Source organism: Adiantum capillus-veneris, chromosome 6, assembly GCF_014529385.1.
Source record: "Adiantum capillus-veneris isolate H3 chromosome 6, ASM1452938v2, whole genome shotgun sequence".
Classification (NCBI taxonomy): domain Eukaryota; kingdom Viridiplantae; phylum Streptophyta; class Polypodiopsida; order Polypodiales; family Pteridaceae; genus Adiantum; species Adiantum capillus-veneris.
Window position 1 is genome coordinate 17130198 of NC_140936.1, and position 19855 is coordinate 17150052.

Here is a 19855-nt window from a genome sequence, read left to right on the forward strand (position 1 = left end):
TGCCAGATAAAATTGGCCACCTCAGGTAAGGTCTTTCTTATATCCTCCAGCTCTACAGTCAGCTTCTGGATTCTATCACAAATTTTCACCTGAATTTCCTCTTGCTCCTGGTCAGACTGATTGTCAGAGCTTGAAGAGCTAGTGTTCTCATAGTGCCATTCTTCTTTAGCAGTACTTCTACTCTTTCCTTCCTCTTCCATCTCACCAGCTAGTCTATGTACCACAGCCAGCATGGTCGCTGTCATGGCCGGTACTGACTGATCTTTATCAATCGATTGGGCTGGTACCTTCTAAATGACTCTAGCCTCGGAACTTTCTAGCTGCGCTGGCAGCTTCTTAGCTAAATCCTCTGTGATTTTAGCTGCTAGTTCCTGCTGCTCTTGCCACTCATCTACCACCTTTTCCTTACCCTTGGCCTTCCAAACTTCCCTTTGTTGGGCCCACTTGCTGATGTTGGAGTTGGCTGGTACTTCTGAAATGTTTGGAATATCTTCAATGATCACTCCTTTGCTCCTGGTAACTACTCTGACTGGGACTGGCTCTGGTGCCTTAGCCTCAGTAGCAGTTGTTAACGGTGCATCTGGACATTGTGCTGCAAAATGACCATACTTCCCACAGGTATAGCAATTCATGCTTCTGGTCTGGAAGTTTCCTCTTCCTCTTCCTCTACCCATTCCTAGTTGGTATGTGCCTCGTCCTTGACCAGTACCACTGGTACCTGGTCCTTCTTCTTGGGCTACTTTGATTGGCTCTGTCTTCACTGGTTCAGTGTAGGCAACCACTGATAGATCCTTTCCTTTCTTAAAATGGTGAATTCGGATGCCACAATTATTCCATAGGTGACCGAAGGCCTTGCAGTAGGTACATTGTGGGCATTCCGTGGAGATGTGGTCCCCGGATTTACATCTTGAACACCAAGTCTCCATCTTCCGGACCGGCGGTCTTGTGTGGATAATCTCTGCAATCTGCCTAGCCATTTCTTCAATTTTCTTGGTCCATGATCCTTTCTTTGATTTGTCCTTTGTCCGTTCATTGGAACTGCTCTCGGAACTGCTGGACATTGCACTGGAATCAGAAGCTTCAGTAGCCGAACTACTGCTACTGGTCCTTCGCTTCTTGTGGATTTTTTCTTTCTTAGCCTGCTGTTCCAGTTTTAATGCTTGCTGGACTAGGTCATTGAATTTCTTTGTAGGGGCTGGTACTTCTTGTTCTCTCAGCTTCTTGCTTCTGAACCCATTCAGAAACCATGCCCTTAATCTCTTCTCAGACGGTGGTTCTTGCAGTTGTCTGGTCAGTTCTTTGATCTTTTCTACATAGCTGCGGACTGACAAATTCCGTTGTTTGATCTGATCCAATTCACAGAGAATATCCTCATTTCCTCGATTGTCAGAATATTCCAACCTGAAGGCCTTAAGTAATTTATTATATGATCTCAGTTGGCATACAAGGTAATGGTAATACCATTTCCTTGCTGCTTCCTTCAAGGTTTGTGGAAAGTATTCCCCCCAATCATCTTCATCAATGTTTTTTAGTTCAGCATACTGCTCAAAAGCTTGGATGTGAACATCAGGATCATCATTTTTCCCTCCTTTGAACATGGGAAAGGAAATCTTCAGGGTAGCGGAGTAATCATGTCGATTACTGCTAATTCCACCAGTTCGCTTCTTGGCTTCAGACTGACGCTTGGGAGCCTTCTTGCAGTTGTCAGTGTCAGCATCCCAATCAATCTCTGTCTCTGTCTCAGTATCAGTATCCTCTCTGTTTTGTCTGCGAGAAGTTCTTGACTTCCCTTTCTGCCTTTGATATGCTCATATTTCCGGCGAGACTGAGAACTCTTGGAACTCTTTGCCTTTCGTGCTTCCCGTTCTGCCCGTCTACGTCGAGAATGACTGGAATGCTGTGAGTCATGCGCCTCATCAGCCTGACTATGCTCCTCCTGAGCCTCAGTGTAAGTCATTTTCTCTTGCTTGGGGTCAAACTCTCTTCCTGACTCCTCAGGAATGGGGTCCACACGATTGGTAGATTTCCGGCCACGATTGGAGTTTGGTGCCATTACTGAAAACTTCAACTGGGAGGAGAGTCTTTCAGTCAACGAGCTTCATCTCTAGCCACCGTGATCGCCAAAATGGAATTGGAGCTGATCTCTTGAGACAGCTAATTCCAATGTTGAAGGATTTCAGCTACTTAGAGTAGGAAGAGTTCAGACAACAGACTAGACAGAAATCAGTGACTAGACTGAAATATGAATAATGAAATGAGAATCAGACTTAAATACTGGAATAAAGTTCAGATTCAGATTCAGAAGACTTTTGAGAAGTCAGTATCACTAGAATATATATATATATCATGATTGAGATTACAGTGAATATGATTACAGAGAGAGAAAGTGTAGCCGATGATACTGCCATTGATGCTCAAGTGCAATTATAGCTCAAAGCGCTAATACAAGTGATAACAATTACCAACCCGATATCAAAGTAATGGGCCCTATTTATATGCTTCGGGTTTACCGTAGTTATTAATTTAGTAATTACTAAGTGATTCACTGCCCATCTTATAAGAACACGTTTTCACATAGTGATGCGCCAGCCGTCTACATACATAATCAATCTAGCTTCGATGCATAAAACAAATACATTCTATTTATTTCTAGTCATTTGGAAATGATACAAAATATTCTAGCCTCTTGCCCTTATTTGAAGGACCTTGTCCTCGTGCCTTGGTCTCTTTGAATGATGCGTTTCATCATCATCATCCATCGCAAGCGCGTTGAGGTCAAGCAATTGGATCTCCTCATATGCCTCAGTGACCTACAGGGTCTCTTCTATAAGTTGAATGATTGGCTGCTTTTGTTTCAGCAGATCATGTTTTCCATATTGTGGAAACTGGTGTGGGTCTGTGATTCCACAAGCTAAACCATACGTAGCATGTGACAGAAAGTATCGACTGCCAAGCCATACATGCTAGTCCCTACACCAAAAATTGAGACCGCTTCTTGCTTTTCTAGTAGCATCACCTTGTCTGTGTTCCATCTGATGGCAACGCCTCCTAGATATCTTGAGAGTGTCTTTAACACAAAAAGGGGAAATTCAGCCTTGTTCTCGGCCTCCTCTGCTATGTCCTGATGATCATCCAAATTAACATTAAAAAAGAATATGAACCTAGCATAGTATCCTGCAACTCGACAATTTCGATTATGTACATGACATTTGATGTCATTCCTGCAAGACTGCAGTGGCCACTTAAGGTTGCTCCCTGTAGAAAATATGTTTCTTGGAACGATCAGAACTGATATCCTTCATATGAACATATCGACAACCTTCAAACTCAAATGTGCCACTGAGCTCGTATGCTTGATGAAACTCTACAAGGAAATGTGACGCAGAAGCCAAAAAATATTGCCATGAGAAGGCAGGGTTCAAAACAGGCTTGAATTCTTACTGAAGCCCAATTCTATAGAGAAAATGGTATAGCTTGTCTTTGGGTGCCTCATTAGAGCAAGGCAACTCCTCCTTTATCTTGATCTGAAAGGGATCCATTTGTGGAGAGAGGTAAGAAAACTTGGATTGTTGGTTAGGGTAAAGGTAGGAAGACACCGGCTAACACTAGGGAGTACGAAGGGGGGGCTGATGGGCCTTCTATATATAGACTCCTCAGGAACTCGAACAGCTCATTACAGCCACCCTTATGATTGGATTAGAAATGGTACAATGAATGAGGCACAAAGACCGAGGCAAGCTCAACCATCTCTATGACACGTGTCCAAGTTGGGTGAGTATTGTAGCTACATAAAGCACCTTGATTATGCACTCTAGAGCTCACTCACATCTACACAATGTAGCTATGGAGGACAAGAAGAGATGAAAGGTGAAGCTTTCCCAAAAGATGATGGCAAAAATGAAGGAGGTTGAGAAAACAATAGCTGAGGCAAAAGCTCTTCAAAAGAAGCTAAAGAAGAAAAACAAAGGAAACCAGAAGGCAAAGGCTAGGAAACGAGCATTGCAAAGATCGAGGACAATAAACCACCAACAATAAAGGAGGAAGAAGAATAATTGTAATGGACAAATAAGATAGTGCATCTATCACCTCTTAGTCTTGTGTAATAGAGTCCTTGATGATAATGAAAATGTCCAAATATCTTGTTCCTTTGTCACTGCCTCTTTGTTTCTTTTTTTTGTTACTGTTATGAAGAAAGAGTTTTTATCAAAATGTGTCGCACCACAATCCGAGTGGGAGGTTTATACAGCCGTTAATATGCTCGTGCTCTGCATCGATAGAAAAATGTCACGCCACAACGCAATAGGGAGCTCTCTTCTCGATATGGGTGGTCCCTATATCGTTGTGACGCGACAGCCAAATGTTGCACAACAACATGATAGGGAGGCACATCCACAATATGGGTGTTCCCTATCATGTTGTGATGGGACATCCAAATGTTGCACCACAATGCGATAGGGAGGTGCTTCCATTATATGGGTGGTCCCTATTGTGTTGTGGCATTACACTATTTATCACGTTGTTGCACGCCATCAAAAGTCTCGTGTCACAATGTGATAGGGAGTTCTAACTGTGGTACACTCCCCCTTCTCGTGTTGTGCTGCTACATTTTTCCTTGCCGCGACACAACTCAAGGAGGGGGTTAGGTTGATCAAGGCCCATCCCATATCACGTTGTGCCGTGACAACCACATAGTTGACATGCAATATGCCACATGTCCTCCATGCGGTGATGCACCCTTTCCAATAAAGATGAGAGACTCAATTAAGTGTGGCCGTTTCCACATGCATATTCTATGTTTAGTAATGATGATGATGTCCCTGTCACTTATATAATTTTTTTATTTCCGTATATCCCACTGCTATTTGGCCTTTGTCCTCACCTCTTAAGAGTCACCTTTTGCGACCTAACCTTCTCATTGCTCAATTTCCTTCTTTTTCTTTCACACAATGCTTTCTAGGGGACACACTTGTTTCCATGGCTCGCACAAAGCAAACCACAAGGAAGGTTTACCCGCAAGACAACCAAACCTCATCCTCAAGAGTTGCAGGCAAAACCCTGCCTAATCTTTGGGCAACAATGCGTAGTTGGAGGTACGAGCACAACCTAAGTGTTCTTCTTGAGCTGCACAAACTCCAAAGGCATATCTCTCTGGCTATTCCTAAGTTACCTCACCAACCTTTATTGAACACAATCAAGCAACATAAACCTTGACCTAATTATTTGCACCCCCCTAGAGAGTCAAGGGAATAGGAATAGATGGGCGGGTAGCCCTAGGTCTAAACCCCTATCCTTGTCATTGTCGAGAAATACAAAATCATCATCCGTGAGACCATATATGCCATCTGTATAATCATGTAACTCTTCCTCATCATTAGAGGCACAAATGTTCACTAATAACGTCACTAGACATCTATAGTCATCTTGGTCAAATGGATAAGCGTGTGCAATTGAAGAGATGCTCTCTACTAAGTAGGGATCAATTGTGGTCAAGAGACGTATCAGCCATGCTAGTTCCTCAAAATTCTTCTCACATGCTAGCATATCTACCAAATCCCTTTCACAGGCAAGCACCGGGTAGGCTACGTGAAACACTTTGTGAAAAGTAAAGAGGGTACCTCTCACCCAAGGTAGGATTTGATGACTCTAGCATACTAGCCATATCTGTACACACATATAGATTCTGGTTAGTGTGGTGAAAATGTTTTGTCCTTGTGCATAATGTGTTTTTATGATTTTTGGTCATATACTAGAACTTATAGGTTTCCAGCTTTTTGTTTGGTGGCTCTTGCTCTTTTACTTTTTTAATTTTTGTTTTCTTAAGTATAGGGCTATATATATACATTCCCTAAAATTGGAAGATTGAGAGGTCAAGGAGGAAGGTTAAGAGGGGAGCAAGTGAATTATGTATGTCAGCAAACACTCCCCCCTTCCTTGGGTAGATCATACCTTTTGGAACGATGTCTTCACCTTTTGAAACCAATTGTTCCAAGTTGTTATGGGTGAAGACTTTGGCCAATAAATTTTAATTTCTTTAGGCTTTTCATCTAGTTGCAAGGGTGGTAAGGTACTCTCCCATGATTTTACTTGCAACATTGTTGTAGGTGGTGAACTTACAACACGAGGTGCAAATTTTCTCTTATTTGTATGGATATTTACAAATGGTAGGTGGAGGTTGTGTCGACGCTTGTATTTCCGTATATGAACTACATAAAGAGCAAGAAGCTTCTTTTGTTTTTTCTATGTTTGAGCTGAGAAAAAAAAGCCTTTCTCTCTTGGGTACCCAAACTAGCTCTAGATAAGGTGTATTGTGTTTTGTGATCTTTTCCTTACATGATCTTAAATTGGCTTTATCGTTATAGGATTTAACTCACATGGGTCTATAGGTGATAGGTGAGAACACAGTTTACGTTTTGGCACCCATACTTCATTATTCCCTTCATAGTAGCCTTGGGCTTCTAGTAGCCATTTAGAAATCCAACGTAATGTTTTCTTACATTTCTTGGAGCAAGTAGGGCATCTCTTACAAGGCTCCTGTTTTTTAGCATCAAAAACAGTCGCTAAAAAAGCTTTAGAAGCCATTTGTATGTTTTCTTTTTTATAATACACTGAGTCTTTTGTGTCTCATGTTTTTGTTCAGCAACAAAATTTGAAGCTCTAGAGGGTTGGTGGGCTATAGTTACAAATGGTTCAACTTCTTGGATATGTAATGTTTTGGGTTTTATTTCCTCAAGAGTTGATATCTTAGGGACTATCACTTGGGTGTTAGGGCTAAGATTTGGTTTTTGTGTTGTGACACTCTTAGTCTCCCAATCAATAATGCATAGTCGCTATCATCCACGTGTGTCCTAGGCTTATATTGACTTCCATAGTTCCAGCAGGCATGACCAAAAAGTCTTGAGCTAAAACCCCGTTGTCATAACTAATAGAAGTGTGCTAGATTCCAAAAACCACAATTTTTTTATTGTTGAAATCCTTGACTTGGATACTACTCTCAATAGAGATGTATTTCCAAATTGACACCACAAACCATATGATAGCAAGTTATATTTAGCACCCATTTCCAATAAGATGTTATATAGCACTTTCCCATATGCACTATTTAGCTCAATAGGGTATCATAGAGGTGTGGGAAAGTCCAACCATTATCCTCTATTTCAACGTGAAATGCAGGTGTAACTCCCAGGTTGGTCTCCACAAGTGCATTTTTCACAACCAATTGCCTTTCTTCATCTAACTTCTGAAGGAGATACAAGTGCGCAACTAAAGGGTTACCATCCCAACCTTCTTGAGAAGCTACCCACAGACTAGGAATTACAAACTCCCATGGCATAACTACTTCTTGGCCATATACCATTTTGAATGGTGTACAATTAATAGCCACTTTTTAAGAAGTACGATAATATCATAGAGCTAATGTCAGCTTCAAATCCCAATCTGTGCAATGAGCTTCCACTGTTTTGGTCAAGATAGAAATTAAGGTCTTGTTAGTGCTCTCAGCTTGGCCATTTTCTTGTGGATAATAAGGTGTAGACCTATGGTGGGCTATCATGAAGTCTATTGTGAGTTCCTTTATCACTCCATTTATAGAATGATTACCATTGTCACTCACAATTTCAAAGGGACAACCAAATCTTGTAATAATGTTCCCAAAGAGAAACTTGGCAGACCTTGCATCAGCCTTGCATGTCGCCCTGGCTTCCGCCCACTTTTTCACATAATCAGTGGCAACAATAATATATTGATATTGAGTGTTACAAGATGTTGGACTAATGGGACCTACAAAGTTTAAGCCCCATTTTTAAAATGGTTGAGTCACTTTAATAGGGTGTAAGGGCATCTTATCCTTTTGTTGTGTGATCTTGTAACGTGGCATTTATCACACCCTTTTACAGAAAGTGATGCATCTTTGAATAAGGTAGGCCACCAAAAATATCACATTTCTAGAAGTTAGTTCCCCTGAAAAATATCCTCCGGCTATACCCATGTGGGCTTCTTACAATATGTATCAATACGCATCCCCATGCCACAATGTCTAAGAATATTTTCCTTCCCTATCTTGTAGAGAGTTCCTGCAATTAGAGAATAAGGTTCACATTCCTTTAACAGCTTTTGAGCTATATCGTTATGAATCTCTTTGGGTGGAAAACCATAAACTAGAAAGTTCACAATCTTCTCACTCCATTCAGGCATGGTCTTGACTAGGAATAGGGAAGTATTGGGCAATTCATCATCAATTCCAGTAGGGGATTCACCATTGGGTATGCGAGACAAATGATCTGCCATGACATGTCTTTTATTGGGTCTCACCACAGTGGTAAATTCAAACTCAAGAAGAATTAACAACCATTGTGTAATTCTTCCCGTGGAACAAGGTTTATTTCCTAGATACAACAATGATTGATGATCAACATCGAAAACAAAATTGTTGGCAAGAAGATAGTAACAAAATTTCTTTACTGCATAAATTATAGCTAAACCTTCCCGCTCTGTAGTGGTGTAGATCTCAACATTATTTAATTGACGACTTGCAAAGCTAGTGGGGGTAGTCCAATTTATGTTCTCCTGGCTGAGCTAGAACACACCCAATAGCAAAGTTTGACGCATCAATATGCACATGGAAAATTACATTCTAATCAGGAACTTGTAGAATGGGAGCACTAGTCAAGGTGTTTTTCAATGACTCATAAGCATGGTCACACTCTGCAGTCCAGTGAAACTCAATAAGAAACTTGTACAAAGGGCAAGCTATCTTGGCAAAGTTTAGATTAAACTGCCTATAATAACCAACATGACCGATGTACCTTTGAACTCCTTTATAGTTTGTAGGTGGTGGAAAATTGGAAATGGCTTTAATTTTGCTCTCATCCGAGGAAATCCCATTTTTGGACACTATATGCCCTAAAACGACTCCATGTTTGGATACAATCTGCACTTCTCAAACACTTTTTGTAAACATGATAGTTGTTCCTTCCAAGAAGAATAAACACAAAGGTCATCTAAGAAAGCTTCGCAAAACTCCCTCAAATATTCTCTAAAAGCAGTGTTTATTAATCTTTGGAATGTAGCAGGGGCATTGGTTAAGCCAAAAGACATTACACAAAATAGGAGCACTCCAAATTCAATTATAAAAGCCGTTTTAGCTTGGTCCTCTAGTGAAATTGTGACCTGATTGTATCCAGAGTACCCATCTAAAAAGCTATAAGCTTCCTTCCCTACAACTCTTTCAAGCACATGTTCCGAATATGGCAAGGGTTAATGGTCTCTCCTAGTGGCGGCATTGACCTTCTTGGGATCCACGCACACTCTGAGTTTCCCATTATTTTTTGGCACAATAACTATTGGAGACACCCATTCTGAGAGCTCAATAGGGTATATGAATCTGCATTTGACAATATTTTCAATCTCTTCTTGAACAATATATTTGCATACTTAGGATTCATTGGGTAGGGTCGTTGCTAGACTAGTTTAGCCATGCTATTCATGGGAATTGTGTGTTGCACCATGGAAGGTGGAACACCTTTTATGTCATGATATTTCCAAGCAAATATATCCTTATTTTCCTTGAGGAGCTCTTTAATTACATATTCTTTACTCTCTGTCAGATCTTGGGTAATGAAAATAGGTTTGGACTCCTCACTCGGGTCTGCTAACTCTATTTCCTTAACTGTCGTTGGACCATCATAGACTTCATTTCTTCCATTGATAGGTGTTCTCTCTACCTTTGTATACACAACTTTACGCTCCTCCGTGGTGTAGGATTTGAAGTGCTCAGTTGAAGGATGTAATTTTGTGGGGTCTTGTTGCTCTGTGGATTGTGACTTCTCTTTCGCTTCCTTTTGTTGTTGAGCTAGCTCTCAATTTTTTCGTCTCCTTATAGTACGGCTCAGCTTTGGCTTCTGTGTAGCCTCTAGTTTTATAATGTCAATGGGTTGTGGACTGCACCACATGGCGCTTTGAAGGTATTTACCCCAATTATCTACCAACTTCCGATGTGCATCACATGCCCCCACATAGTAAATCCATTCTGTGGTAGATTTCTTTTCATTTAATCTAGCACGCACATTTGCTCGATATTGTTGCCTCTTATATCTCTTACTCATCTTGTGTTTCTTTTTATTACTGGGTGAAAGCATGTTAACATGTCATGCTTTTTGTGCTAGTTAGCACTTTCAAGTTAGCACATTTCAAAAAAGTTGGGCGTCCGGTAAATTTTTTACAACTAATATCAAAATTTGTCGAAGGTTGTACATTTGGATTCCTTGTTTCAAGAGCATTATACCGATATAACATATGTCATAGATCTTGGAGATGTAGCTCATGTTAATGTACTAGTTACCATATGTCAAAATTGAGCTAGCTAGCATTGTCCGGGACATGAAAAAGTGTGACACGTTAACATGCTTTAACCCTACGGTGGATCTCCAGTGAAGAGTCACTAGATGAATCGCTACTTGTGTATACTCCTCTCCCGGATAGATTGTCATTTAGGGTACCACTAGGCTCCATATGGTTCATCCCCACATTTGCACCAAGATTTAACTCAGATTCTTCATCCTCAGAGTCAATTTCAATTGATGATATTGACTCCAAATCGTGTGGGATATAATCTTTTGAGATGCTACTGGTTCCAATGTCAGTCAAGCCTTCATCTTGTAGGTCATCAAAATCTATATGCATTGCTCCTATCATATTTAAAGGTACAAGTGGTGGCAGTTCATCCCCCTCAAGTGTTACCCAGTTCATCCCCCTATTTTCCCAAGTGTCTAAGGTTGTTGCTAGGTGGACCCAATCCACATTTTCAGACTCAGTCATCCCAAGTAGAAAATCCATGTAAGGGGAATCTTCCCCAACATCAGTGTCCTCTTTACATGTGTAACAATACTACAATGGGGCCAAGTGAATTGTAGTGCTAGATATATGATCAATTATAAATTTGTTTCCTAGAGGATATGCGCAACTAGTTACAAGATCAAATTGAATGACAGAGTCTTGGAACTATAAGTAGACATGGTTTTTAGACCAGTCATGCACCATTTTTCTTCCCTCATGAAAGGACGTCCTAAGATCATCTCAGATGACATAGTGTGCTTGGAAAAATCCATAACAATGAAGGTATGCCTTATTTTGTGTCCAAAGACCTTAATCTTGAGATCTTCTAGGGTCCCAATAGGTTTAACAATAGTCCCATTGGCCATCTTTACCACTATGTTTATAATAGTCCCAAGGTGAGGTCTTCCCATAGATTCCCAATAATTTTTAGTTCCAATGCTAATCACAGCACCACCATCAAAGGATTCCCTTCAACCCCTTGGTAGTGATTGGTATGGTTGCATTGGATTCATCGCCTTCAAAACATTGTCCCAACTTGTTAGCATGTATTTCGACAATAGAGCTCTCATCTAGGTTGGGTTGTGGATCTAAGTGTTCCTCCTCTATTGGCACCTCCCTAGATCCATCCATCTGTGAAAATTGTGGTAGCCCAACTTTCAGCTCCCCATTAAGGAAAGCTCAAAGAGCTAAGAATAGCTCGGGGTCTCCATATAGTTTGGACATGATGGTGGTTCTAGCTTTTGAAGCCATGAGTTCCATCAATTTGGAAATATTTAATGGCATCTTTTGGGCTTCAGTCCCTAGACATGGGGAAGATGGGATCTTCATTTATTTGATAGGTTTAGATAGTCCCTCTATAAATATTATCTTCGACAAGAAGGGAGTCCACCCACTTTTCCATGACTTAAAGTCACTTTCTTGTTGGATGACACTTGGTATGGCTAGTGGTCTATGGACTTAGGTTCCTTTTGTGTAGGGAACACTACGTCTGTAATCTGGATCTGCCTAGGTGTTGGCTCTAGATACCTTTGGATCTCCTCTACCAAACCCATTAATTGCTTGAATCGCTTGATCTCCTCTATAGGCTTTGGGTAAGTTTCTATCTTCTTCTTCTGTCCTGGCCATTGTGGCTCATGACAATCTTTCTTGTTTGTTTCTTTCCTAGTGGTCGTTTTGGTCTCCATGGTTTCACATAAATCAAAATCCTCTTCAGTGTCGTTCATATATACGAGGTCGTCACTAGTCTCTATGTTTGAACTGGGTTCTAACTTCGTTGCTTTTTGTGATCTCTTCCTTTGTGTTTTCTTCTTCTTCTGAGATTGGGCAATTGATGTTGTGTCTCTTTCTTCAAGAATATGATTGTGGTTTTGGAGCATCGATCGTGTGAGTACATTTACTAGTACCACAGGTGTACTTTGTGTTGGCTCCTCAGTCAGTAACCTCAATTCAATTCAATGGAATTACCTTTGGCACATTTGGATTATTCAAAAATTGAGCAATCAAATGATCTATGCCACATCGATTACACATGAGTATCGGTAGTGTAGATGTGTTGGCTTTATTATTATCATTAGTGTGGCATTTTTTTGTAATCTAATAGGACATTCAGCTACACAATGTGGACCCCCACACTCGTAGCATTGAAGAGCTCGTCTCTTGGCTTATTCCCCAATAGTCCTCCATGTAGTATTGTGTGCTTTCTTCAAGTACATCAATCCCACAGGCAATATTAGGGTCTATATCTTCCTCATAGCCTTCCAAAACAGCAATAGATGACTCACATCCCACTTGATTCACAGAAATGATTCTTGGATGTGGGGGTTAAGGTCCTAGCATGGGAGGTGCTAAGGTTTTTGTTTGAAAAACATTCTGGGTCCTAGGGACCATGTGTTGTGATGGTTGTTCAAGAGGTGGTTCCGGCATCAACGCAAACACTTGAGGTGTGTCTGTCCATGCTAAGGTTGGTCTATTGGCCATCAATATTTAAATACTATGCAATCCTTGGCTTGAGGATCATATCTTCCACAAGCATTGAAAATCCCATAAATTTTTACTCTAAACATAGGGCATTCACTGGTACTATGCGGACCATAGCAAATTGAGCATCATTGTTGCTTCTTCTTAGATACATATGATTGTTTTGTGGAGCACAATTGTCTTTAAGACTCTCTTGAATGGCCTTGGTGAGATATGCTAAAGTCATCTCAAATATCTTTGGCTCTCTAGAAATAGGCTTTAGGGTCATTGGCTCATGCCCCAATGCTTGCGAGCTAGTAGATTTAGGCTCAACAAACACTCTTTCTCCTTGAATCATTAAATTGACCTCCAATTGGATGGCATTGGTGGTGACTGCTTCCCAAGTGGTGATTCCTCTAATGACTAGGCCATTGTAGATATCCTCATGTCATAGTCCCCTAATGAATCTATCAAGGAATTGGTTATTATTGAAGCGCTCATTTGAATTACAACAAGAATTCAAATTCTTCAAGTGACTAATAAAGTCTCTCACGGACTCTCCTTTCTCTCGTTGGGATTTCTAGAGCTGAGATGCTACACCCCAAAGTACTCCCTCTCGTATGTACTCTTTCAAGATCAGTCTCCTAAGAGTAGGTTAAATCATTTTCTCTTCCATTATTAGGGTTCTATACCAATCCTCAGCCTTTCCACTTAAGGTCATGCTTAAAGCATAACTCTTATGCAGGTCATTGGGTTCGCATATTTGTTCAAACACTTTGATATGCTTTCTCACATCCCCATCTCCACTAAATTTTTGTGTGAGCTTGGCTATTTGTACTGCCTTACTTCTAGGCTCTCTATCAGGCATGTTACGCATATATTCAGCAATGGATCAACCAATAGTTTGAGAAAATGTTGACAAGAAACCTAAGTGACCAGGTTTAGTGGGGACAAGTGCTCTTGAGACTACATGTGGAATGGGGGTTTGCATCAGGTTCGGCGTATATGCAGCCCTTGGGTTCCAAGTTGGTTACGATGTTGTGTCATGTGGTAGCTATTCCGTTCATATGTGTGGCCCTGGGCATAGTAGACGTGAGATGTGACATGCTAATGCTAGCCGATATGCTCCCATTGAAATAAGGGCTTGGATGTTGTAATCGTGGAGCATGAGTTGTTGAAACAATGGGAGGGGTAGAAACTACATGAGCACAAGGGTCCATGGGTGCATCTGATTGATTCACACTTGTAGATACCATTGTAGGCATTGGGCTACCATGTAGTGGTTCTTTACTAAAAAATGAGGTCCATGGCATGTTTTTTGTCATGCCCATCATTGGGGTAGGCATGGTAGTCGTGGTGCCATCAAGAGAAAGATGAGGTAAACTTGTAAAGGTAAAGCTATCACATGTGGGCTCAAATACTGAGACCCCTGGTGAAACAACATATGGAGGATCCATCACGCTTATCGAGGGAGTCTCCATTTGCGATAAAGTTGGTTTCTTAGCCTTCCATGTATCCAAAAATCTCATGAGACCCGTTGAAGGCATGTGGATCCCCTTGTTCTACCTCTCCAACTCAATAACCCTATGGATGACATCACAAAGTCTTTGTTGTTGCTCCTCTACGCTAGTAGACCCGTTGTGAATTGTAGGAAATATAATCAACCCATGTTACCATATACATGTGGTAGTGATGTGTGTGGACACACTAGGACCACCGGGGCATTTTTTCCCTCTTTAGGAGGTTTTTTCCCCCATGCATTGTATATACGCCCCGTCACTCTAGGGCTATCTATCTTTCCATTTCACACTAAGTAATACACTCTCTATTGTGTGCCTTGAGCTTCCTTCATCTTCTCCAAGATGGGTGTGTTTTCTTGCAACCCTAATTTCAACAATTGGTATTAGAGCAAATTGCATTCTCCTAGGCTTAGTCGCCAGCAACTCCAGCACATGCGTGCTCACTTTTTGTGATTTTAGTGAGCTTTGGCAAGTGTTCACAGGTCGACAAAAGTTTTGGGTGTGCTCGTAGATCTCAGTCTTCTCAGATTTTTGATTCGAGCTTATTTCAGCCTCCGTTTCCACTACAGGCAATATTGCACAGGCTATTTCGTCATTTTGTGCAAAATTTATCTCAATGTTGTTTTCTGTATAACAGGTCCCTTACAGTATTCTATGGTTTGTGCTATATAGCACATGTTGTTCCAACTTCGTGTCTCCTCTTTTCGGGTAATTTTCACATCAGGTACAACATTTACCATGGCTAACAACAACACAGATGTGTTCAAGTTGTTTGTTGTTGAGGACAGATTGGATGGGGACAATAACCCTACGTGGGCTTACATGATGAAACATGTTCTTGTGTCAAAGAGCGTCTAGAATATTGTGCAAGTCATTGATGTACGTCCTAGTTCTAAGGATGTAGACGACGTTGAGGATGTTGCAGATCTTGTTGCAAGGCTTGCTGCTGTTAGAGTTGTTTTGCCTACGGTAAAACAAGCTCGCTGGGATGTAAAGGATGCGTAGGCTCACGCATTGATTGTGTTGTCTGTGAAGCGCACCATTACTCCTCACATTCGTTCCGCAAAATATACAAAACAGGCTTGGGATATACTGGTTGGTCTCTATGCAAGCCGCAATGAGTCAAAACTTGCATTGCTACGTAAAGAGCTAGAGTCAAAGGTTATGCATGAAAAAGATGATATGGACACTTTCCTTTCTGATGTCAAGGATATCAATGAGAAACTTATTTCTACAAGTGAAGTCATTTCAGACAGTTCCCTTATGCAGATTGTTCTTGATGCCTTGCCAGACTTTTGCTAGTACTTGGAGACTTATGACCCAAGGAAATCTTGAAGTTGTCAAGTTTGATGCATTGTGCACATTGTTGTTGCAAGAGTCACTTTCCAGAGCAAACAGGACTAGACAACATGAAGTTAAACAGTGTCCTAAGTTGAAGGACAAAGAGGCTAAGAAGAAAGAACGTGGTTCCACTACAAATGGAGCCATTGTTGAGTCTTCTGTGAAAGGAGACTGTGATGTTGATGTTGATGCAGAATGGGATTTTAGTGTAGAGTGCACTTACAATCATGTTGTCCATGTTGCATGCATGTCAATTGCTGCAAGTTCACATCTGCGGTATTTCAACAGTGGTGCTACAAAGCACATTACCTCACATGGTGAATTGTTCACCTCTCGTGAGTCTGTCCCTGATGGGAATCCAGTCACTTGTGCCAATAATGCCTCTTATCCAATTCAAGGAGCTGGAAAGATTATGTTGATGCACTTGTTGATACACTTTACGTACCTGGGATCAATAAGAATATTTTGTTTGTATCTGCACTTGCTAGACTTGGACTTCTAGTCAAGTTTGTGGATGACAAATATACAATCCATGATCTCAATTTTGGTGATGATGCATCTGGCGTATTATATCCTGGGCTGTATAATCTCACTTTGTATGACAAGTGTGGGTAGAGTTTTGCAAATGCACTTGTGGATTCTAAGGCTATTTCAGATGCAAAACTTTGGCATGCACGTTTTTGGGCATCTGACTTTTGCCAATTTGCTCCGTTTGCAAAAATCTGATATGGTTGCTTCTTTACCGCCTCTTGAAGCACCTGTCAAACATGTTTGTGAAGGTTGTATTTTGGGCAAGATACAGAGTTCTAAGTTTCCAAAGGATGGTTCAGCTAGGGCCACACATAGGTTGCAGCTTGTGCAATAGTGATGTTTGTGGGCCCATACAAACTCCATCCTTGGGCAATTACCTTTACTTTGTGACTTTCATTGATGATACTCCATGCATGCATGGGTATTTCTGCTTAAAGCAAAGTCCAAAGTATTTATGTGCTTCAAACAATTTTTGGTTATGGCTGAAAATGTCTCGAAATATACTATGGACACCCTTTGTTCCAATCAAGGGGGGGGGGGAGTATACGTCTCATGAATTTAATGCATTTTTTTCTAGTCATGGGATTAAACACCAATGTATAGTGCCTTATGCGCCTCAGCAAAATGGTGTTGCTGAGAGGAAAAATAGGTCACTTACAAAAATGGCATGGTGTATGGTCAAAAGTCAAGCTTTGCCGCATTCTTTTTGGCTTGAAGCCATCATGTGTGCCACTAATGTACTAAACAGGTGTCCTACAAAAGCTTTGCACTCTATTACTCCATTATGAAGCATGGCATTATAGAAAGCCTTCTACTGAACACATGCGTGTTTTTGGATGTTTGGCATATGCTTTGGTGCCACAAACATAGCATAGAAAATTGGATGATAAGGCTGTCAAATGTATTTTTGTTGGTTATGGTGATAAAAGAAAATCTTACAGGTTGTATCATCCACAAACAAAACATATTCTGGTTTCACGGGATGTTGTGTTTGTGGAAGATTATGTTCATCCCTTGCTGTCATGTACTAGAGACAGTAATGTAAGCTCACAGGACATTTATGACACTTTGTTGCCTCTTTTCAGTGGTGTAAGTACGAAAGTAAATTCCAATGAGACAAACGCACAGCCTATTGGGGTTTTTGAAAATGTTACAGATCATCGTATTAGTGATGCAAATGTACATGATGTACTCGATGAGAAAAGGGCTAAAAATGAGCAGGCTAGAGGTATGCCTAAATGGCTAGTGCATACGTTGCGTGATAGTAAATTGGATGCACCTTTCTTTAGTCACACTTGTTCAGGCTCTCACCATGCATATTATGCATCACATTGTTATGATTTGGTTGTGTCTAGCTTACATGATGTTGGCGAACCTCTGTCTTTTGATGAAGCACAAAATCCAAAAAATTGGATGGCTGCCATGCAATCAAAATATGATGCACTTATATAAAATGACACATGGACTCTATGTGATTTGCCTCCTGGAAAAAGGCCATTGGTACAAAGTGGGTTTACAAGTTGAAATAGAAGTCGGATGGTGAGTTTGATCACCATAAGGCTCGACTTGTTGCAAAAGGCTATGTGCAGCAGAAAAGCATAGTTTATGAAGAAACTTTTACTCCCACTTGTTGTATGACTACTCTGAATTTTCTATGTGCATTGGCTACTCATTTTGGTTGGGATGTACATCAGTTAGACATTGTTACTGCTTTTTTGAATGCTGTCATATTTGAAGAAGTTTATGTAACACAGCCTCACGGTTTTGTCAAGAAAGAACAAGAGGATAAGGTGTGCAAATGTAACAAAGCTTTGTATGGGTTGAAGCAATCTCCTTGTGCTTGGTATGAGAAGGCTAACACTCATTTGGTCAAACTAAGCTTTTGTAACAATCCAACAGAAAGCACATTATATGTAAAGCATGAGGGTGATTTACTTCTCATTGTGGTTCTTTATGTAGACGATTTGTTGATCAATGGACCAAATAAGAGACATATTGCTGAATGTAAGGCTGATTTGAATGTTACTTTCAAGATGAAATATTTGGGGATGTTGCATCATTACTTGGACAAAATCAAAAGCAGTACAGAAGTGATTCTTATGTGAATGGTGCTTGACTTTGTTCCAGCATTTGGCTATACCATAGCGCTTGACGAATGGACCAGCTGTCAAAAAAAACCATTGATTAATGTCATTGTAATTTGTCCCAAAGATGCATTGTTTTGGAGGCCATTGATACCTCAATGAAAGAGAAGACATCTTTCTACTTGACAAAGGTATATGAGTGAGCTATCGCTTGATTGGGTGGACCAAAGAATGTGACAGCTATTGTTACAAATAATGCTTCCAACTACAAAGGAGCGGGTTTAGCCATTATGAAAAAGTACTCAAAAATTACATGGCTTGGATGTGCAACACACACCCTAAATTTACTCCTAAACAATATGGGCAGATTATCATTCATAAAACAGGTCCTTATTGACGCCAATCATGTAGTCGAGTTTATACGGGAACATCAGTTTACATATGCTTTATTTCACTCCAAGTCTCCAAATAAAGCACTTCAAATTTTATGTGCCACACGATTTGCTATATCAGACTATGTTTTGAATAATCTCATTGAAGTGCAAGCGGCTCTTACGGAAACTATTGCAGATCGTCGCTGGGCGGCTTGGTTCAGCAAGTATCCAAGGCACTGTGAAGCAGCTCAAAAATATGTGTCCTTGGTGCAATCTCCTCTCTTTTGGCGGAACTTTGACAAAATTGTTGGGTTTAGTAAGCCCTATGTGGAACTACTAAGGGTTGTTGACACAGATAGGTTTTTCATTGGTAAGGTTTATTGGATCATGTCTGAGACGGTGCGTTAAACCAAAGAATACAACCACTTTAATGCAAGGGAGAGAAAACAGATCGTGCAACTTGTGGAGAAATGATGGACTCAAATGCACACACCATTGCATGGTGCTGCATTTGTCTTGGATCCAAAGTTTTAGATGAATGGACAAGCTTCTAACAAAGAGGTAATGAGAGACTTTAAAAATGTCTGCTCGCAGTTGTTGCCAGGTGACGATGCCATGGATGCATTCCAGTAGATGGTGGATTATGCCATTAGGGAAGGAACTTTTGGAGATCCCTGGGTTCTAAATAGTGTAAAAAGGTTTTCAAGCCCAGTATGGTGGAAATAATATGAAGGAGATGTAGTTAAGTTACAACACGTGGTGACCAGGGTGCTTTTGATCGCGGCATGCAGTGGTAGCTATGAGCGTAATTGGTCTCTTATGACTTTGTGCACTCAAAGCGCGGAATTCGCTAGAGTTATGCTCATGCCGCAGTATCTTGTAACATGCATCTCATTCATGCACCCATGAAGATAGCCACACAGGCGATCGAAGTACACTTTGGAGTGCTTCAGACTCATGAGACGGTGCGGAACAGAGGTGTAGCGACAATGAGATGGAGTGGGAAGTGGCTTCGGAATGTTCAGACAATGAAGAGGTTGATGACCTGGTGCTTGTGATAGATGGCAAAGTGTAAACATCTTTTCATGATAATGTATCTACTCTATCTCAGTGTAGCTCACTATTGAGCTACATATCTCACTTTTTTTAATTAAGAGTAACATGCACACCTTTGGACAATGTATAAGTCTTCTCCATTAATTTTTTTCCAAGTATTGAG